This window comes from Sitodiplosis mosellana, unplaced genomic scaffold (assembly GCF_009176505.1).
Source record: "Sitodiplosis mosellana isolate CC-2019 unplaced genomic scaffold, AAFC_SMos_1.0 Smas_scaffold_1, whole genome shotgun sequence".
Taxonomy (NCBI): Eukaryota; Metazoa; Arthropoda; class Insecta; order Diptera; family Cecidomyiidae; genus Sitodiplosis; species Sitodiplosis mosellana.
In genome coordinates this window covers 8886947-8898250 of record NW_022595244.1, presented here as the reverse complement: position 1 = coordinate 8898250, position 11304 = coordinate 8886947, and the positions used below count along the sequence as shown (strand labels likewise).

General features: G+C 37.5%; 1 protein-coding gene across 5 annotated transcripts in view; it reads left to right on the top strand.

Annotated features, from left to right (window-relative positions):
• LOC129573855 (interference hedgehog) overlaps positions 1–11304 on the top strand; it is a 46817-nt gene continuing 35513 nt past the window's right edge. For 2 of the 5 annotated variants that reach the window (XM_055454987.1, XM_055455026.1), the window contains exon 1: positions 79–982. The gene's annotated coding sequence lies outside the window, so the exon portion shown is untranslated. Of the gene's footprint in view, positions 983–11304 lie in introns of all 5 variants that reach the window. The other 3 variants (XM_055455003.1, XM_055455010.1, XM_055455018.1) reach the window with 3 other exon arrangements.

Sequence of the window (11304 nt, the reverse complement as noted above, 5' to 3'; positions counted from 1 at the left end):
ACACTTGTGTGATTTCATGCGTGTGCGGTGTACAAGACATAAATTCTGAATTCTTGTTTTGTTTGCCTGCTCATGCTTCGTTCGCTTCAGTCTAAGTTGAATAACACAGTGAATCAGTTCATTAAGTGTGTTTCACGGATCGTAACGCTCGCAACCCAGCACATTTGGCACATCTTTAAGTCAAGACAGCCTCAGTCAAATCGATTCTCGAACGAAACGAATCACCCACAAATCGATTAAATAATATTATTGAATCAAATCAATCGACCATAAATTGATATGTTCATTGTCATCGCTGCAAAAATTAAGTTGTGCTTCAATTATTTGAATTAATTCGATTCTTTTTTCCTGTTCGATTAAATTGAAACACAAATATTCGAAACATCTGTAGATCGCGCAAAGAAAAAGTGAAAAGCGAAAGAGATCAGATCGGAACGCGTATGGAATGTCTTGTCTTGTTTTTTGTTTACAACTCACAGTTATTAGCAGTGTTTTATTTAATCTGAATGGACAATGTTAATAACATTTTTGACGAATACAACGAACATCACACGAGCGATTTAGTGCAAAAATAGGTCAAAAACAATAAACAAAAAATCACAAAAAAAAATTCTTTCATAAATATACAAAGGCGCCACCGAAATTAAATTGTAAATAAAAATTTCATGCAAAATTGATAACGAAACAGAAAGAATCGAAGTTAAAAAGAATAAATAAATATGAATATTATTTGTCCGGTGACTGAACACATTTTATGAATAGATACCGTGTGTGTGTTCTTAAAGTGAATAGATAAACACTGAAAGTTCAACTTAAATACAGTTTTTACTGAATTTTTTTTCTTCTGCAAATCGATTCAAAGAAACGATAGATAATAGATAGAAACAGCAGAAGAAGTAGAAGAAAAAGTCGAGTGAACCGAAGAGATTTCTCGATTAAATTAAGAAAGTTGTATTGCACCCGTGTTACCGAATTTGGACAGGTAGGTTTCAAACGTAGCTCAATCGAATGATCGACAACTTGTATTGTGTTTTCATCAATTTTCATTTGTTATGCACGTCGCTTTGAATACGATTGAAATATGATCTTTGTTTAAGTTTTTTTTTCTTATGAAAAATTGAAGAAAAATCGCAGTTTTTCAATTGAAACCCACATAAACCCCGATTTGAATGCATCGTGTATGCTTTTTTGTTCATGTGTGCAACAGCATCCATTTTTGTTGTTGTTACTTTGATGCTTACGTTCGATCTACTTCTTTGACGTCTATCGAAATGCCGATGTGCTGCATTGCATCAGTATTGGTGCGGATCAACATCGATGTACCACGATTATTTTCACTTCTCAATTCCCGATTTCATGAAGAAGCGAAAAGAGAAAAAAAAACACCAAAAAATTCATTCGTGTGCGTCGTCCATCACAAGTCGTTCAGCTGCACATGCAGCAACACAATCGCCTTTCATAATGGTTCTCGTTCACATACACATATGCACACATCGACAGCTCGAGAGCCAGAGCCATAGAGGCACAGAGAGAAGAGTCATTCACATGTTCAAGATGCGAGATCGTCAATAGCACAGGAACACCATGCATCACATTCATACAATTGCATGAAGGAAGGAGAACACGGTAAAGCCGTATACTTGTGCATTTTCTTCGACAAAGTCTTTTTCTTTTTCGACAACGACAACGACAACGACAACGACGATGAAGAGAATCTCTTTTGTGTTCACATTTCCACACTCACACACACAGACACATGCACACACGTACGAATGGTAGGCAATTGTTCAACTTGTTGCACATCAGACACCGTATATACATTCTTTTTGCTTTTATTTTATTCTCGTCGCTCTGTTTTGTGCGCTCAATGCTCCTTATGCTCGTTAGATGCATCTCTCTTTTTTTTTCTTCGTTTTAATTGTTGTTGATGCATTTTATTCGTCTTCGTTAGAAAAACGTGTAAAATATATGTGTGTTTATGTGTAGGATGATCGTTCTCGTCGGTTTGTATATATATATATAGTGTAGAAATTTTTTTGTTGAATGTGCAGAGAGAAAACGATCCGAGCCAAACTGAGCTAAGCAAAACAAAAGCAAACCAACGCACAAAAGGAGCGCATTCAATACGGATCTTTACTAGTGTATATAAGTCGATTGTGATTTTTCTGCTGTTTTCTCTCTCTCTCTCTCTTTCTCTCTCTCTCTCTTGCATTTTCTACGGATTGAATTGTATCAACCTCACCTCTTGTGATAATAAAATTTGCAATATGATGTATGTTTAGTGCATCGCATCGTCAAATTTCGTTGGAAGTTGAGCATATTCGGTCAAATTTCATCATGCAATGAAAATCATTGTTTTTCCGCTTGTTAAACTCATTCTCATTTTCTGTCGAAAAAAAATGCAATTCCTAAACATTTATCCTCTTTTCCGACAAAACATCAAGAACATGAAGCGAGATAAAAACCAACTTGAAAATAAGCATCAGAGAAAATGATTGATATTTTGAGATCAGCTCATCTTTGGCCGCTGAAATCCGAAGCCCAGAAGTTGGAACGAATGGGAGAATAGGGACTTTGTTGAAATTCAAAACTCATTAGATCAATGACGAATCGCTTTTCGTTTAAAGCGTTTTCAATAGTTTTACCTGTCACAAATGTGTCACAGCGAAGATATGCGTGAAATGGCTGGTTCGTTTGATCGTTGCCCCTCTAATGGTTTTTTATAGGTCGATGATTATGCAAAAAAAAAACACACACACACACAGAAATTCCTGATCGATTTCATGCTCTGTGTGAATGGAAAGGTTTCGGCTTTCGGGCTGAGATTTTTCCCTTCACTTTCTCTGATGTTTTACAAGAATTTTATTGTTTAATCGACTTTAACAAAACCATTCTTGGTGCTTAAACGATTAATGTTGAAGGCATGGCGTTGTTTTCTTCGTGTCTATGTTCGAGAATTGATGAAATCTGCCAATTAAAATGGTTTTTCCCTTGGATATTGGATTGGTGAAACCAAAATTACTCCACTCAAAATCTATTACTCGACACGCAATGTGGTTTTGTGCTCAGGTTTTTTCTTCTCTTCGGTTCTTGGACGGAACATGTGATTGTCGCTCAAGTGACTCGTATCCCGTCTCTTTTTTCCATGTTTCTGGTCATTAAATTCTGTTTTATTATTATTGCTATTATTTCACATTTGGTCATACGTTTTCTCTCTCGCTCTCTTCACTCTTCTTCTTGTATTTACATGACGAGTAAACAAACGATAAATGGAATTCACCGAAACAAAAGGGAAAAAAACTAGCTGAATGTGAAGCGATCATAACAAATGAACAAACTAGACGCACGGAACAAGCAGTGAGAAAAATATAAATGACGATTCCTTTCTCTCTCTGTTGGTATGAATAGAGTGTATGTCTGTCGGCGAGGTTTGTTGTACACGTCTCCTCTCTTATTCACTCACTCGCTCGATTTATTTATTTTACATGTTTTGTTCATGTCGACAGCTATTTTTTACACGATGCGCTTGTGTCTTTAAATCCCAATCATTTCAATTGTATTGCTGGTGACGGTTTCTCTCTCTCTCTCTCTGTCGTCTCTCAAGAGAAGACATGAAAAAACTGCTTTTATTCCATTATCGACGCTATCCTGTTGTGAACTAGCAGAACCTGTGATAAAAATACATCTTTTTTTCTTCTATCTCTGTGTTTTTTTTTCGGGTAACAACGAGTGTTCCATCGCGATTTACAATAGTTGTGTCTCCGTTCGTGTGTTGAGTGCACCGAAAAAAAATATTTGGACATTCCATTTCAAGTGGAACCCGGTCATATGCACATTTTGTCCGAATGAAGTGTGTTTGTCTGGGCTTTTCTCATATTTTTGTTTGCCCATCGACGACGACGACGTCGACGACAGTTGACAATGACCAATTGTCGAAACAACAAACAGTAACAACACCGGTTAAGATAATAACCACAACTAAAGAGTTTTGAGTACGTTTAGGCTGAGATTATATTAATACGTATTCAACAACAACAACAAAAAACAGACAAAAAAATGACGCGTACAAAAAATGAGCTGATAATAAATCGTAGTAAGAAATAAATCTGAACGTAGTAAAATCTCGGAGGAACAATGGGGATTTGTACGGAAAAAATGTGAGGATCGTCTATTTCGTTGGTGAACTGAACCAGAAACCTTCAATTGGCAGCTCTCATTCATTTCAATGTCTCTAACGTACACTTTATTCGGTAGGAATAGGTGGCGATAGAAATATTATTATTTTTTTCTCTGCCTTTTTTCTCTTAATGTTCTATTTTATGCCTTTTTCGACAAAAACCGAATGGCAACAAAACAAAGGGAAAACAAGCATTTCGGGTATAAATAATATTGATGCGATCTGGTCGATTTGTATGTCGTACGTGTCGGTTTCGAGCTGTTATTTTTACCTGAATCCGTAGAATTGCCGACGCTTCCTTCTTGTGTGTGTAGTTTTTTTTTACTCATTTTGTTATTTAACTTCCTCAGACTTGATACATTTTCCACTTTAAATCATGGGCAAAGGCTTTGCTTTTGTTTTTCTTCTTCTTGGGCCGAATTTTATCTGTCCGGGATTAACGTCCAGTTGCAAAATCACCATATATGCACACACACACTCACACTCAATACAATCACATTTTTAGCACATCCGTTCGTTCATTTGTTTGCATCGAAACAAAAAATGGCTTCTCCAGCTCGTTCGAAAATTGCAATTTAAACGCCTTTCAAAACGAGGAATTTACTTTGATTAATAAGGGTTAAACGAGATAAAAGAACCGAACGATTTCGATTTAAAACTTGATACAACCGGCAGTAATAAACCCTTTAGAATGCCGCAAAATTATTCATGGCACGATGCTGTCTCATTCGGAGCGCACATTAGATGCATGTTCATGTTCAACACCTTTTTAATGTGGCCGTTTTTTTTCTCCTTTCGCATTTCGATCATCTTTTGAAGCTTCAAGACCCGTGCTCATTAACATGATAAATAATTGGGCAATCAGTTATGAATGTCAAGAAGAGAAAAAACACCGTCGATTCGTTTCACTTGTGATGCGCCATCCTAATTAGAAGTTGAATGTGTGTGAACGGACCAAATGTAACATTGTAACAAACTTTGAACGAAAAAGAAGAAATTCGAACAATGAGAAAAAGTTAACCAAAATTCTCATCAGCTTCCAATTTTCAAGCCAACAGAAGAAAAAAACGGTAGGAATTTTTACAACCATTACAATTAACTCCTTTCGTAGTATAAATGTTATTTTATTGCATTTCACATTGCCCTCCTGACTCTGACAAATTTCGGCACATCGAACCCAAATGGATCGTAAAAGCGGACAAAAACAGAGAGTGAAAAAAGGGCCAATAAACAATATGAAAACTGAAGCGGGTTAAATTTCGAGCATAAATACGTTTATTCATTTCGTTAGTTATTCTTTTATGGCTCAACAATTTATGTTTACAACGGAGCAGTGCTTGAATTCCAACATTGATGGCTTTGCCCTTTCTAACTCTAATTCTTCGTAAATCATAAAGATTCGATCGGTAGACGGTAATGAAATTAATTTGAAATGCTCTTGCTTCGAAATCTACGTGCTTCTCACTTCATCTGCTAGTGAACCTAATGCTTATATGCATCTCTTCAAGGAATTTCTTTTCGAATAATGCACCTCACTATAATTACCGATGGAATACGATTTCCGCTATAATTTTATTGATTCCAATTAACAATATTATACAGAGCATTGATGCATTCCCATATGCCGTCCGTATTTCGACATTCTGCTATAAATCGATCGTTTTCATAAGGCTTCCGAAATGCGAAGCAAAAAATAAACGGTATTCGCACAAATGGTGGCTGTGTGATGACGTGTAATATTTGCTTGTTATTCGCATAAAATATTGTATTAATTGAATATCGTTTTGAGTGCCTGTTGACAGAGCACCATGTTATGAGCACTCATAAAGCGATCGGAATGCTTGTAAAAATATCTATTAACCGCACATTAGCAATCAACTAAAAGAAGTAGTTAAAAATGTTCGTCGCGCTGATTAATTTCATTTGGCATGAATAAATTGTCAATAACAATCTCATCATAAGCATAACCGTGGCTATCGCACCACTGCCATCGTGGCTGCCATGAAGTTCACCAAAGATTCCATACATTTCACACTGAAGCATTTTGAAGGTATGATTTGTGTACGAAGCTCTTGAAATACGGCTTCTCGTTCGTTATAAACGGTGAAAAACGCCATCGGCTCTAAGCTGAATATTACACAAATATTTTTTAATGGATGCTCATAAAATATAACGCCATTGCCATCGCCGATGCTCAAAACTCTGTCTCTCTCTCACAAGCCAACCATGTGCTCGTTCGTATGTGTGTGTCTGTGTGACTAGACTCGCAACGAAAACAGCTTATTAAATAACGATAAGAAAATTGATTTAGACAAGGAATAGCTAAAAGCGACGACCAAAGACTATAAAATGCTGTCAAAAATAAACTAAACGATATTCAAATATCAAAAAAGATGCTTTTCAGTGTTGTGCTTTATACCTTAACCTGTAACCCATTCGGCAACGGTAGTAGCCTATATAAATGTTATTTATTGAGGATTAAAAAGACAATCCTGATACAATTCTCTTGCTCATACACACACACGAGCACTCACGCTTTCGTATAAATTATGGCGGAAAAAATATGCTAACTGATTCCATTTATCTCTGACAAAGAATTGTTGGACTTAAATCAGATTTTTCTATTCTAGTCTTCTGTTTTGATAATATTTGAAAATTCTTGAAATTTTTCGTGTTTTGCACTCGTCATTTTGCTAGTCAATCGATGTTATTTATGACTTAAATTCATTTCATTTAAGATTGAAACAGCCAAAATATTATGCAAAATAATACACAGAGTGAAAAAAAATGCGCCACGATGAGATCGTATTGAGATTAAGACCTGATTTTACAGAAAATGTTTCAGTCAGTTTTAAGTGGCCGCGAGTGACATAATTATCTTGTTCAATTGTGTGTACGCGGGATCTTTTGAAAGCAGCAACGTCGAACGGTGTGCGACGATAGAAACGCGGCCTATACACATATGTATCGCCTTCAACACGTGCTATTTTTAATACGTGCCAGTTGCGAGCCCAGCGCATTTTCATATTCAAATACAGGCGTTGGATGTGCCGCTGCAGCAGCAGCAGCGATGACATCACTTGCGCACCTCTTGTAATTCCTTTTTCTACAAATTATGTCTCGATGCCGGAAAATATGAAAACTATTTTACGAAACGCGCGCGTTCCTTTAAAGCCGCACAATATATACGATCATATTTTTGAGCAGTCGCGACGACTCTCGATACCATCGTTGGTTTTTTTGTTGTTGTTTTTTTTTGCTGCTGCTGAAAACACACAATTCTAAAACTAGTAATACTAACTCAAACCGAACAGTGAGAATGCGATGCACAAACAATGATGATGCCAACACAAATCAATCATACCGCGAGATGCACAGCACACCCATACACACACACAAACACTTTCTTGTTCTATATCGCAATAGTTACAACAAGAAAACATCCTCATTCGACATTCTTCAAAATGTAGAAAAGTGCACGTTTCAAAACTATGACGAGTCGATAGAGCGCGCGCACGTTGAGGCGCCATTAAATTTTATGTACACATATTTAGACAAAGCAATGCAATGCTATGAGTATAAAAAAAAGAGCATTTTTGAGTTTATCGATGTTATTGTCGTGTTTCTTTCGAGCTCAAACATAAATTCTCATTTGTCCATGTCAATCTAGTGGATTCTCCTGTGTGGAACGAGGCCGTATTGTCAACACCACCAATGAAAAATCGGTTTGAATTAAAGATAGGATTGAATGACAATGTCGAACAAGAATTTAATTTCGATTCCCCTTTTTTTCCGAACCTCCGTTCCAAGAACGTTTTTCTACATTTTACCACAAGAAAAGAATTCCGTCATCCATAACGTGACTGGGGCAACGGAAACGAAAACGATCGGTTGGTCAACGTGCGAAGTGACACATCTATCATCGATCCAAGTGGCGAAGTGTGGAAATCAGAAGGCAAATGCATTTTTATCTACACAAGATCGTCGCACGTACAATGATGTGATTCCTTTGAACATTCATATTTGTGCTGGTGTGGGTGTGGTGATGATGTGATAAAACAAACAAGGATTTCAGCACGTAGCCGCCGCTACGTCACACTGATCCCAAGTGCATGCAGTGAATCGAAAATGAGGGTTAAAACAGTAACCAGATCGTAATTTATGTGCGCCTTTTATATTCATTTTTCAAGTGAATTTCAAAAGAAGCATCGATTTATGTTTTCACTTAGGTCATTATATGTCATCATCTTACCTATCTTGCCCACATTTGTGAGCGATCGCGCGCACACACACACACACACACACACACTTCATCTTAAACCTCGGAGGGAATGACTCCTGGTTTTCGTGTGCGTGGCGTTTACGAATGCAAATGTTCAATTATTATGAATGAGGTGGTAGAGATAGAGCCGAGTGATGGTGAACGCATGATCCCATTTTTCATTTGAAATGCATCTCGCACCAGCAGCGTGCACAATCTCAAACGGCATACAACCGAAGTCAACGATACGATTTATTTATTGAAGTCATGTTTTTTGGGTGCGCTGTATTTTATTACATTGCGGTTGAAGGTAGTGTATTTTTTATTTCGTTTGGCAAACGACACCTTGTTTTTATTTCATTTGCAGAAGCATTTCGGTTGAGGTCAATTTAGTAGATATTAAAGCCAATATATGCAAATCACATAAGATTATATCGAAATTGTTTTCGCTCAGTGATCAACCCATGGCTATTGGAAGAAGAGCCAAAAAATGTCGTGCAAATGATGATGGTTTGCATTCGGGGCCGAAAATTTGGAAGATACACCGCTGAAAATGTTGATGGAAAGGACGATAATGCGATGTGGCAAGAGAGTAGCGAAAATCTTGTCTGAATCGATTCCGATTTTCGATTTTTACGGTGAGCTCAAGCATAAAGTCGGCTAAAGTGATATGGCTGTGTGTCGAATTTCTATCGGCAAATTGTCCGCGTTTGTTGTCATTTCTCTCTGATGTTTGTTCAATACCAACGTGTATTTCAACAAATACAATTTTTTTCTTCTGTTCCGCTCTGGCTTCAGTTTTATTGAATTTGACGTCTACTATAAATTCTTTATTTTTTCCTCTTCTCTTTGATTTTCCTTCAATTCGTTGTACACACAATTCATTTGATATGGATCATTTTATCTCATTTGTATACACCACCTTTTTCGCCGTAGACCAACCAACCGACCGACCGACCAACCGACCGGCCGAACGAGGAATCAGACGCAGTGTCAACGCATATAGACACAAGTGCGTCCGGACATACATAAAAAAAATCCACCGACGTATGAAGCAACAGCAAACAATAACAATAATCATAAATTTCGTGGAATTTTTCGTGGACGTTTTCTCTCTTCTTTCTCTCTCTTTCTCTCTCTTTGTTTCTTTGGTCTGTCATTCCTTCGTTGTGCGTGTGTCTCTTCACTGTATGTTATCGCTTTGCCTGCTTACTCGTTCGTCGTCATTCTGTTTATTCATATTTTTTTCTCTCTTTATATTATAAATTTGATTTCATCTAAAGAAAAAGAAAATAACAGAGAACCAAATGTACATTTGACAAAAGTGTGTATATTTATATTTATCTATGTGTTTTTCGGTTGTGCCTCATTATAATTTTATAATCGTTATTGCTCGTACGTCGTTTTTATCACGCCACGCGGACACAAACCTGAATGATAATGTTAACCATGAAAAAAAACACAGAGAATTTGGGATGTGTGTTGTTCCTGAATACCACTCGGTTTTCCGTGGTGTTTTTTATTAGTCACATAGTTTTGTCACCGATTTTCTCTCGGTTAATTTATTGGAAAATGAGTTAGGACATCAAGGGCGCTCGTAAATTGCGCACCGGTCCAACAAACAAGAAATGGCATTCAATTCATAAAGTCTCATATTAGTCAATTATATTTGTTTTTTCCTTCTCTTTCTACTTTCTTCTAAAATATTACGTGTTCTTCTGAGAAAAAAAAAAGTGAGACAACTCAGCGGACGACTCATTGGCAAAAGATTCAAACGATTCAAAAGAATCGAAAAAATGGGATGCGTACCGTAGACAAAATTAGTTTGCCCAATCCCCACGCATTTAATTAATCTGAACCGTTGATTTGGTTTGTTTCGTTTGTCTCTCGGTGAAACGTCGTTTCTTTCAAACGACATTTTAATTGTCTCTCGCGCGCGCTTCGCGAATTCGAGTGAATAACAACAACGAATCAATGCTTGGGATGGCCGAAACGAATGATTATTACAATTCACTGTTCATTTCGACTGTAAAAAATGAGCTGTGTCTATCTGGCTGACGGAGATTCGGTGTGCGTGTGTGACTCTTTGTTGCCCGGTTTGAATGAATGTGTCACATCAAACCAAACATGACACCAAACTGTACTACAAAACGTTGATTGAAATATTTTATTTATAGTGTAGACTATCTGTGGCGCGTATTGCGGCAATGTTGTTTCAACTTCAAAAAGTGAAGAAAAAAAAGTCGAGCAAAGAACAAAAAACAACGGCAGCAACATGAGTAGTATCAGCGGCAAAAGACAACGGCGGCGCACTGAAATCTATTGAGACAAGCTAAGCCGCCCATGGCACACAATGAATCGCCGTCACAAGGCAGAAAAAAAGCACAACGACAGAAAAATAGATCAGCAAACGCAATGCACGTGTGCGTATTTCATCTTCGTTTGATGATGTGTCACATTTACGAGGTGTCAGATTCAGGTTCATTAAATGATCGGCAATTGAAAAGAGCCCTAAAGCCATCCATGGTGCGCATCTAGCCTCCGCTCATGAAAATCGCCCATCGTCCAATGGCCGTTCAACGTGCATACTATATAAATTTGAACGCACGTCACCGGCTTCAAATTTTCACCAACTAAAAGCGAAAAAAGAAGAAAAAAGCGAATGCCTACGAAATTAGGATACTCGCGCCCATACACACGCACTTTTAAAGATGCCATATATCATCGGCGATGTCTATGAATGAATTGTTGTTCCGATTTGCCTCATTCTGGGCAACTGAGTCACGCAACTCTCTCTCTCTCTCTCTCTCTCTCTCTCTTCTCTCTCTCTCTCTCTCTCTCTCTCTCTCTCTCTCTCTCTCTCTCT